This window comes from Tyto alba, unplaced genomic scaffold (genome assembly GCF_018691265.1).
Source record: "Tyto alba isolate M040663 unplaced genomic scaffold, T.alba_DEE_v4.0 Super-Scaffold_8, whole genome shotgun sequence".
Lineage (NCBI taxonomy): Eukaryota > Metazoa > Chordata > Aves > Strigiformes > Tytonidae > Tyto > Tyto alba.
In genome coordinates, this window is record NW_024881329.1 from 17,218,580 (window position 1) to 17,228,896 (window position 10,317).

Consider the following 10,317-nt stretch of genomic DNA (forward strand, 5'->3'; position numbering starts at 1 on the left):
AAATAACATTAGGTACCTACCTGTGGTACCTAATATGCATTTAGTCCCTGGAGTGAGAGAAAGACATATCTGGAGAGTTAATCTGTCCTGCCATATGGTGGTACATATGTAGCTATATATTGACTTCACAGAAAACCTCTTTAAATATCTATAATAAGATATGAACAACATGATTTTTAAAATTCCAGCCTTAGAAATTTGGACAATTTACTCTTCACCCATGGAAGCAGGGCTGAATTTCATAGGTTTTGACTCTTCTACTTCACATGATATTTCACATTCAAAAGAAATCTTAAATCTCTCAAATACAGTTCTATGCTTTACAAATATTCTAGCTGCTGCAAGGATGCATTATTTTGATGGAGGGGAAATGATTTACTCAGTCATGGAGAGGAAGGGAAGCAGTGGCCTTGAGATAAGATGTGTGAAACCTATGACAGAGTTTTCAAATTCTTGATTTAGAGCATCAGACATGCCCACATCTTAAAAACCTCTACTTGCTTCCCTCCCTCTGAATGAATTAAATATCAAGTCCCAAATATTCAACACTGAGAGGCTACAGGAATCACAACCACACAAGACATACAGTTTCCTTGGCAGAGCAGTAGTCTAGCTGCATTTAGCCTTGCCTATGTCCACTTGTTTAATTTATAAAACCAGAAATGTTCCAGTGTTCTTGAGACTTTGCCTAACTGCTTTATGTTTGCAATTGTTGTCAATAAACTAGGCAATATAGAACAAGTCCAGATTTGCTGCCAGAACTAGTCGTTTGCAGAAACAATTTTAGATATAAGAGAAACACATGCAAGTGTTAAGATCACAGAATCAGGTAAGCTTTACTCCATCATGTATTTTAAAATCTTTATGGAAATGAACAGACAAATATAGCACTGAACTGTTACTTCAAAGTCTTCCCTGAGGTATCAGTAAATGATCGCAGCTTTGCTTCTGCAGCATTTACAGTTCCTTTCCTGACTCCCACTGGAGGACAGCAGATTTATTCATTGTCTTCAGTGGAGTATCACATAAGTTACTTGCTCATGCAGTTACGTACCCTAACCAGCAACTAAATGAGAGGGAAATCTGTGGTTACTTCCCACTGCTCTCCCCTCTCTGGCCATTCTTGGCAAGCAGCTGCTACTCGCTTCCTACACCTTGTGTAGAGCTGAGTACAGCAGTAATGAGGGTCTTACTTTCCACTCAGCAGAGGTACCAAGTTAGCTCTGAGAGTGGAAAGGAAAAAGGTTGTTACCAAACTCAGAAATTATTGGAAATTCAGACTTCAGGAATAGATAACCGAACAAGCAAGAAGGGGCGGTTTCTTGAACTTCCACACTGAATAATAAACATCAGACATCAGCATTTGAAATAAATTACTTGATTATAGTATCATATTGTATTTTATACCTTTTTTAGTCAGACATTATTACTCATAAACTAAATAATATAATCATTTTTTAAGAGCTGAGATCATGCCTAGAAATAAGTCCAAACATGACTAGACATTGTAATTCATTTTTTTAAAAGGTTTTTTCTAGCCAAGAACCAACATCTGTACTGAAGTGGAAGGATTTTAGAGAAGATGAGTTGTTTCTAAAGAAATTGGTGTGTCATTTTCAGAATGCTGCTGAAATTAAGCATGAGGGTAATGACAGTCTCCTTTCTTTCAAGAGAGTCCATCAGCCCATGCTAGGGCTTTCCAGTGTGAAATATTAGTAGGAAAATACGATTTATTTTTAGATGTATTTTATAAAAGAAAAAAACAGAGCTATCTGGTGACTTTGAAATGAGGTAAATTCTTCAGAGTTAACTTTTTGGACCCAGAGGCCTTTCACCACACAGGATCTGCACTGCAGACAGCACCCTTCAGGCTTACTAACCCTAAGCACTGTTGAGGTTTGGGTCATTTGTATGCCACTGAAATGCTTTTGTGGTGAACTGTAGTGGTTTTCTTTAAAAAACATGTCGACGTCCTGTTCCTTCCAACCAGTACTGCTGGGCTTGGAACCCAACTGGACTTGTGTGTGCATATCCAGAGGACTGGAGCTGATCCAGCACCAAGTCTAGAGCAATTCTAACTCAGGCTTGGCTTTTCCAATATGTTTTTATAATCACGCTTAATTATGTGCATGAGAAATAACTAATTGTCAAAGTGCATAGCTTTCCTCCCCCATGAAAATATACCATAATTATTTTGCTTATTAGATTTTGTAGCCAATGCAACTATTGTTAACAGAAAAGGTACTAAACATAGAAAATATTATTTCCTTCTCCCAAGTGTTTAGTATAACAATATAAGCATTGACCGTTGTGTACTTTGGTATTATTTTCCTTTCCTGCTTATAGTCCCTTCTCATGTTTCTGCATCATTTTAGGCCCCTAATAGGGATAGGATGAACCCATTGATGTCGGCACACGGAGGCCTGCTAGTAGCATGCCTTTGGTTTTAGTCTCCTAGCAGCAGCCATTCATGTTATGTGGGCTTTCTTTTTTGGGCATTGCCCACCCCTGAAACTGACTTCAGGCATTTTTCACTGCCTGTTCTGCATGAATAGCCACAGGCCTCTTGCCAATTGTCCCCCCTTCTTGAAAGCCAGCCTCAGCCAAAGGCCTTTTCAAGTGTGATCCCAGAGTGCCACACAGGCTTTCAGTGTATTGTTGTCGAGATGAGGGCCCTGCACTGGAAAGTGGGGTCAGAAGAGAAAGCACAATAAGGGGTGATGGAGGCTTCATGCAGTCCTCAGATGCTGGCCTGTTTATTAATTTACAAAACTAATGTCACTGTCTTTAGAGAAGAGATTGAGTGAAAAAGATGCCCTTTGAAGAGAAGAACTGCTTTTGATGCATTACCAAAACATTGCTCCCCTTATTAAATTGATTTTATGGAAGCAAGTACAGCTAATAAAAGTTCAGAAACACCAATAAAATATTGAAAGTCTGGATCCAGTGTTTTCTTTTTTTCCTCATCAGCTCAGACACAATTCAAGTTAATGGGTTTTATGAGTTGTCCTTGGGCAAAAAAGTCCTTAAATATAATGGGTGCAAATATCTGGTCTTCCTTATGCATGTCACACAAACTATTCGCCAAGACAATACAATAGTGCAAGCCCTTTAACAGAGCTCTTCCTCATACATAACTTAATGAAATATTCAAGCAGTATTTTTTAATCTTTTGGTGTTTGGGGGTTAACTAAAAGGGTGGTGGTCCGTGAATCTTGAATATAGTATACACAAGTGGCTTGGCTTGCGAAAAGACTCAAAGCTGAGCTTGAATGTTGCTCCTGCAGTGACTGTTGGTGCAGATTAGTGGATCTAGGCAAGCAGTTCTCTGATTTTCTGCTTCCTGAGACATTAGATGGAGTCCTGTTGTCTAGTAGTATATAAAGTTTGCATTGGAGGGTTTAATCCAAGAACAACCCTGGGAATAAATGTGTCTCCTGGACTTCCTTGTTCTTCTTTCCCATAACTGGTCAAAAGAGAGGCTTACTGTATTCCTTCACAGCCACATGCACGGTGGTTTGAATTTGCTGACCACTTGCTACTTCAAACTGCAAACTCCTTTCCCTTGCTCTCCTACCTCCTAACAAAAATACAGAGACATTGCTCTCTCCATCTCAGATCAGCTCGCAAAGCAGTGTGTCATACCGAGTTGAATAGTGTTCTCTCATTGCCCTAAGAAACCAAACCAGGACAAGTGTCTTTATCTGCAGATGGCTTATCCTTTCCACAAGTGGTTGTTGTTATGAACTGCCAGATATATGTGATGACTATCATTGTGGATACTACTTAGGATTGAATTTAGGGGACTTCTGATGCCACAAGTATGAAACTCTACAGCTGGAACTAAAGATGACTGTCATTAGACTTGTATCCTTTGTAAGCTGGATGCAGAAGGAAGGCATTCCAGTCTGACCAGTGGGTTACAGATGCAAGATTAGGATGCAGTTTTAAACATGTGGCCATAAATGTGTGATTGAATTTTAAGTGCTTTCAATTAATGTAGATCAAAAGAGACTTTTGTAGTTGGACAGACTTTCAAAAGTACCAGACTTCAGGCATAAATCTGTCCAGTCTTCCTTTGTTTTTCATAACTTGTCTTGCCATGTTTGTTAATTATGGAAGGCATTTAGGACTTGCTCTGTCTCATCCAGTTTCTTCTCTTCTTTAGTGCTCCAGCAATGAAGTCAGCAGTTTTACAATCCACTGCCTTGAACCTTGAAAGTCATTTATGGCCAGCGAGTGGGTGTAAATTGCTAATGGTAACATTTTAAGTCTACTCTGTATGCAAAGCAATGGAGATTGATCTGTGGAACAAAAATAGTTATAACCTACTCGCTTTCCTAGTAGCAGAAAAAAAATCAAATAATTGTTACCCCTTCTTTAAATGATAATGCAAGAGAAATGAATTTATGATGAGGAAAGCTCTTACCTGAAAGCAAATGCCAGAACATCACCCAGTATGATAAACGTTGGTAACTTTTAATTATATGTTTGTTTCAGTTTTCAATTATTCTGCAGCCAGCACAGTTCACAGATTCATACAAGTTCAACGTTAGTCTCTGTACTTCTATCAAATACATGCTCTCTGAATAAGATATTTGGTTATCAATATATACATTTGAATCATAAAAGTGGAGTTTTTTCCTGAGCAGAACACTGTATTACTGGTTTTGGTATGCATATTGATAGCTGATTCTCTACAAATTATTTTTGCTTGAGAAAGATTTCATATCTTTTCAAAAACAGAATTCAGTGAAGAATAAGGAGACTGGTTAGTGATTTTTTAATAATCTCACATGATTTTTTACTTGCAAATATCTGGTGTGAAGATACTTCATACTTTGCTAAAAAAGTATAAAGGGCTTTTGCATACATTGTCCTTTAATTAGAAGTGTCTAATTTGAAAATGGGTCCTTGAATTATATCTAAATCAGATTATTCAGCTTCTTACAGTGCTTTCATGATTAGCAGTCTCAAAATCAAGGTAGATAAACAGTGCAAGTATCTTATAACATTAAGTCATGTCTTTCTCCTCTTATTAATAAAAAAAAATGTAAAAGTAACATGTTGTTAAGTTGACACTGCTGCGATCAAGGCTGAAAGCCACTAACTGCATCTGAAGATTTTACGTGAAACATAGTATCTTTGCAAAAAAGCATACCTCAAGTGCAGTAATAGGTGTCGAATGGCTCTGCAGCCTGTGGTGAGAAATCTATCACTCAAGCAGTTTAGGATTTGCCTGTACAAGACCTGTTTATTTTGGCACTGGGTGGAGGAGAGGATTTGTCCTCCATATATAAACAACCACAGATAATAGGATGTCAATAGACATATTTCAATATTTACATTTTTAAAATTAATCAAATTAACCACAGTAAAAATACTGAGATAGCAATATGGCAAGTACTTGTAAGCTTCTCAGGAATTGTTTTCCTTTTCCTTCCTTATGAACAGTAATGAGTGGTTAGAGTACCCAGGGAAGCTATTCTGGCAAACTTGGCACTCTCATGGCAGGAATAATCATAATCATGACCAGGTCAAGAAAATCCCCTGTGTGGGGAGAGGTTTTGTGATGGCCTAGAGGCACTAATGGATAAAAAAAGGTGTCTGATAAAGATAGGAATATGGGTAATTCTCAAAAAAAGTTCAGCATTTTGGTTCAGATAACGAGCTAAATAGACTATCTGAAGTTTTCTGAATCTCACTGAGGTAAAACTCAAGCAGCAATCTTATGAGAACAGGGCTTCACATGACATTTCAAACTTCTGCTTCTGGTCCATTTAAAAATTAAAACAGAAGTTAAGAATTAAATACTTCCTTTAAAAAGGAAGTTATTGCAACATGCTTCATAGTTAACTGAGCTTTGAATTTGTTAACTTTGGGTTAAGGTGTGATTTTAGAACATCTCATGCTTACTTTAAACCATTATCTGTCCTCTAAATAGTTGGGGTTTTTTTTAACTACCTGTGCAATATCTCTATCAGATTCCAAAGTAATACAGAATGGGCTTTGCGTTAAATGGGTTTTGCAGTGAAAATTTCCACTTTTTTCTTTTTTTCTCTGTTTGGAACTCCCTTCACAGCTATTTAGTATCTGAAGGAAAAGGAAAGGAGAGAATAGACAAGTTAAAATAAATTTTTAGGAAAAAAAAAAAAAAAAGAAATCTGTCTTCCTTAATCAGATACTGGTTTTGCTCCACAAAATAGATAAATTGCCTGAGAAAATTTGGTTACATGAAGAGTAGTGACATTGCGATAAATGTGGATAGAGACTCTGAACAAAATGGTCAAGCAATGAGGAAAGACACTGTTGGTATTTTGCAATGGAAAGAATATAGTGTTGCTGAGTTAGGTTTTGAAGACCACATGAAAGCCTTCTGCAACACTCTCCAAGGATGCTGCTTTTCTTAATTTAAAGCTATGGCATTTTATCCTTAACGTATTTAATGTGAAATCTCCTATGAATGAGGAATGTCTAGATCGTATCACAATATATGGCACTGTTGCAGTTATGAAGCAGTTGCTCCTCCACTTGTAGATAATCAGGCACAGGACTGCGATGTCTTAAACTGCTTGTAGTGTTTGTCTGTCCTCTTGTCTTTTTTCAGCATTTTTAGAAAGGCTTATGCCTTTTGGAAATCCTTAGCTTCCCAATAAAGCTAAAGAGGTAGATGGATTTTCAGAGGGAAATCTGGGTCTATATCTTGCAGTGGGAGGTCATGGATATAGACCAGTCTGTAAAATCTAGCTCTCATTTAGTTGCCCAAATGACAGCTGTGCTGTTTTAAAATCTTTACCTCAACTGTGATGGCTGGGAACCTGATGTACCCCCTAATTCTGTTTTTGAGTCCCTTTAATGTGCATCCCCGCTTCTACTTATGGGAGTCACCTACCGAGTACTGTCTGCATCCTTTTGTCTGTCTTATTCACACTGATGGAGTTCCTGAGCATGGTTTGCACATAGACTTGGGCAGAGTTTTGTTACCTCAGAATCCCTTATGCATGAATTGATTTCTCCTGTCATCGCTTGAAATTACAACAACAAGCTTCTTCATCTCAAAGAGACTTTGTTTTCTGGTTTTCTTTTGCAGAGTAGTCTGAAATGACCAGAAGATCCATGGGGATGGAAGTATTCTGAAGGAAGAAGGTATGTTTTCAATTAATATTCAGTTTTACTGGAGTCAAAACATTTTACAAAAATGCACTCATTTTGACAGGATTTAGATTTTAAAGTTCAGGTTTGGTTCTGACTAGGGAGAAATAGTCACCTGACATGAAAACTTGTGGGATTTTTAAAGAGAATACAAATTAATTTTTGAAAATGTTTGAAAAATTTTGGTTTTATTGTTTTTGTTTTGCAATGTCAGGGATTCAGAACTAATCTGGAAGAGAATTTGTTATCCACTGTCTATTTCTTTGAAAATTATAAATGCACGAACCAAAGTATCTGTCTGATTACCTTGGTATTATTGCTGTCTTCCTAGTTCTTCCACTCGGGAAGTGTGACTGATCTGTAAAGCTTTAAATGGTAATAAAGTTTTAGGAATAGGATTTCTGTGTGGTCGTTGTGCCAGCATCAGAAAAAAAGATCCAACACAGCTAATCTGTTCAAATTTAGTGAATGTCCTGCTGACTTTTAAGGGAACTGGCTGCCTGACTACCCTCTGAGGCTTTAAAAATCTCCTCCTATTTTTGTAGAATTTTGTCAGGAAACCAGATTGAGCGAGCCCATATAGAAAATGCCATTGCTGTTCCTACAGGTTTCCACAAGACATTTGACCCCTCCCCTCCCTCTCTTTCTTCTTTTTATACCTCTCTGGAATGCAGATATTTTGGTTAATTTTCTCCAGCTGTCACAGAGTCTCACAGGAAAATGACCTTGCAGAGTGACCACTTCCCCTACTCCTTAAGTAGATTTTTTTCTTTTGGAGCTTTCACCACATCATCTACATCACTGTCTGGTGTCTTTCATGAGTCAGGAAAAAAGCAGAAAAAAAGTTCCACCCTTTAGAAAAAAAATAGGGAACAAAATCAGATCAGTTTGGATTGGTTTTATCAATTTACATTGCCATTTCAGATCAATTAGTGTAGCAGAAAGTTAACATTACCCATTCCATAAAAGAGTAAGAGATATTAGCGTTTGGATATCTTCCTCCTAAGAATGTTTTTCAGCATGCAATTAGTTGATTCGTTTAGTAATGACAGTGATCTCAGCAAATTTGAGAATCAGACTTCTTTATTCTTTTGTTCTTTTAAATATACTGTCCAGAGGGGAAAATTTTATTGTAGAAACTATGTTTCAAGTTTAGTTTTCTGAAAGCGCACTATGAAAAATCAACAAAACATCATATGATAAATTTATATGGCTTATGAACTATGGAAATTAGATGCATATACCTCAAAAGCTAATGTTCTATTAAGTACTATGATAAAAATAAGGACTTACATAAGAAGAAAATTGTAATGCATTTTTTGTTGGCTTTACTCTTGAGATAAATGTTTTATCTTGTTTTATTCCTGCAAGGAATTTCAAATCAATGGGCTGTTCAAGGGTGTAATGTTGAGCATGTGCATCAGTCTTTGAAGAATCAGGATCTCCCAAGTCTTCATGAAGCTACTTAGGGCAGACCCTCCATTTTGATTCTCATATTTCTGCAGTTCTCAAAAACAGGGCTGAAGTTTTAGTTTGCTATGCATCTCCTACCTTAGCCTTTTTGTATTACCTTTTGTTAAGTGTGACTTTCCCCTTCCTGTGAATGCCTCCTCAGTTATCATGAGTAGCTGGTTAGTAAGGTTTGTAGAATCCCAAAGATTTCCAACCATGATTTTTCCTCACTGGTGTTCTTTACTGTCTTACACTTTGATACCTTTTTATACATTGAATTTGCCCTGTCTTCTACCCTGTGTTTGAAGCATCTGAAGGAGAAGAAGATGGAGATTACAAGGACACTGCAATCTTTACTACACCAGCAAATGAAATTTCTCTGATCTCTCTAAAGGCCGTGTTTACATCGTTGCATCTGAGAGAAAGTACTACACTCCCCTCCTGTTTGAAAGGGATATAGAGAAATTCCACACTGTTATAGTTCTTCATATTCTCTTTTTTATGTTTTGAATGAGTATCCCAACATCTTGGTATTTTCTGTAGCAGTTTGGGAAGTTTCCTCCAGGAAATTTTAATGAACATGTTATTTTGGGGTATCTTTGTGTTATATGAATGCTATATTAAGACTGCTCAGGGTAAGCAGGTTGTAGTTGGGGTTCATTTCTCTAATCTTCCAAAGCTAGTACCACCAAAGGTTTTTGTAGCATAGACTTTTGAATTGTTTGTGACAAGATTTTGAGCTTTTCTGTCCTGCCTGCAGCGTGTACATCTGGCAGAGTAATGAGGTCACATATTTGAAATAGTGGGCCTGAGGAGCAAAGGGCTGAGTGTGGGTTGTGGAGGTCATTATGGCATGATCCTGATACATAGTCTCATGGAGATGGGGCAAATGGGGCTAGGGCGAGAAAAGAATGAGATGTGTCGTGTCTCAAAGGCTGTCATGAAGGGACTGAATTAGTGTTCACAGGTGAACCCTAATTGTGGTATAACTGCCAAAGACTTGGTTTTATAGTCCTATTGATGGTCCTAGGGTTTGCATACAAACTACAAATCATTACTCTCTATATATATTTGTCATAGAATCATAGAATGGTTATATTGAAAGGGACCTTAAATCTTATCCGGTTCCAACCCCCCTGCCCCGGGCAGGGACCCCTTCCCCCAGCCCAGGGTGCTCCCAGCCCTGTCCAACCTGGCCTTGAACCCTTCCAGGGAGGGGGCAGCCACAGCTGCTCTGGGCACCCTGGGCCAGCGCCTCACCATCCGCACAGGGAAGAATTTCTTCCTTATATCTAACCTAAATCTTATAGTTTAAAACAATTACCCCTCGTCCTGTCACTGAACTCCCTAATACAGAGTCCCTCCCCACCTTTCCTGTCCTCCCTTTAAGCCCTGGGAGGCCGCTCTAAGGTCTCCCCGGAGCCTTCTCTTCTCCAGGCTGAACCCTCCCAACTCTCTCAGCCTGGCCTCATAAGGAAGGTGATTACACATTTCAGGGATGCTTCAGCCTTAAATGGAATCAACCTAGTTTGTGATAGGGCTGTATATTCCTCCTCCTTGTAGACACTGACCACAGTAATGGATGGGAAAAGTAGCTTTGTTTGATAATGCACTCAGCTGGACCACGGACAGCTAGTTACACAAGCTTACCAGCTGGTGTGTGACTTCAGCACTGCTGCTCAGGTTCAGTGTGTGGTCAGATGTGCTGCCTCA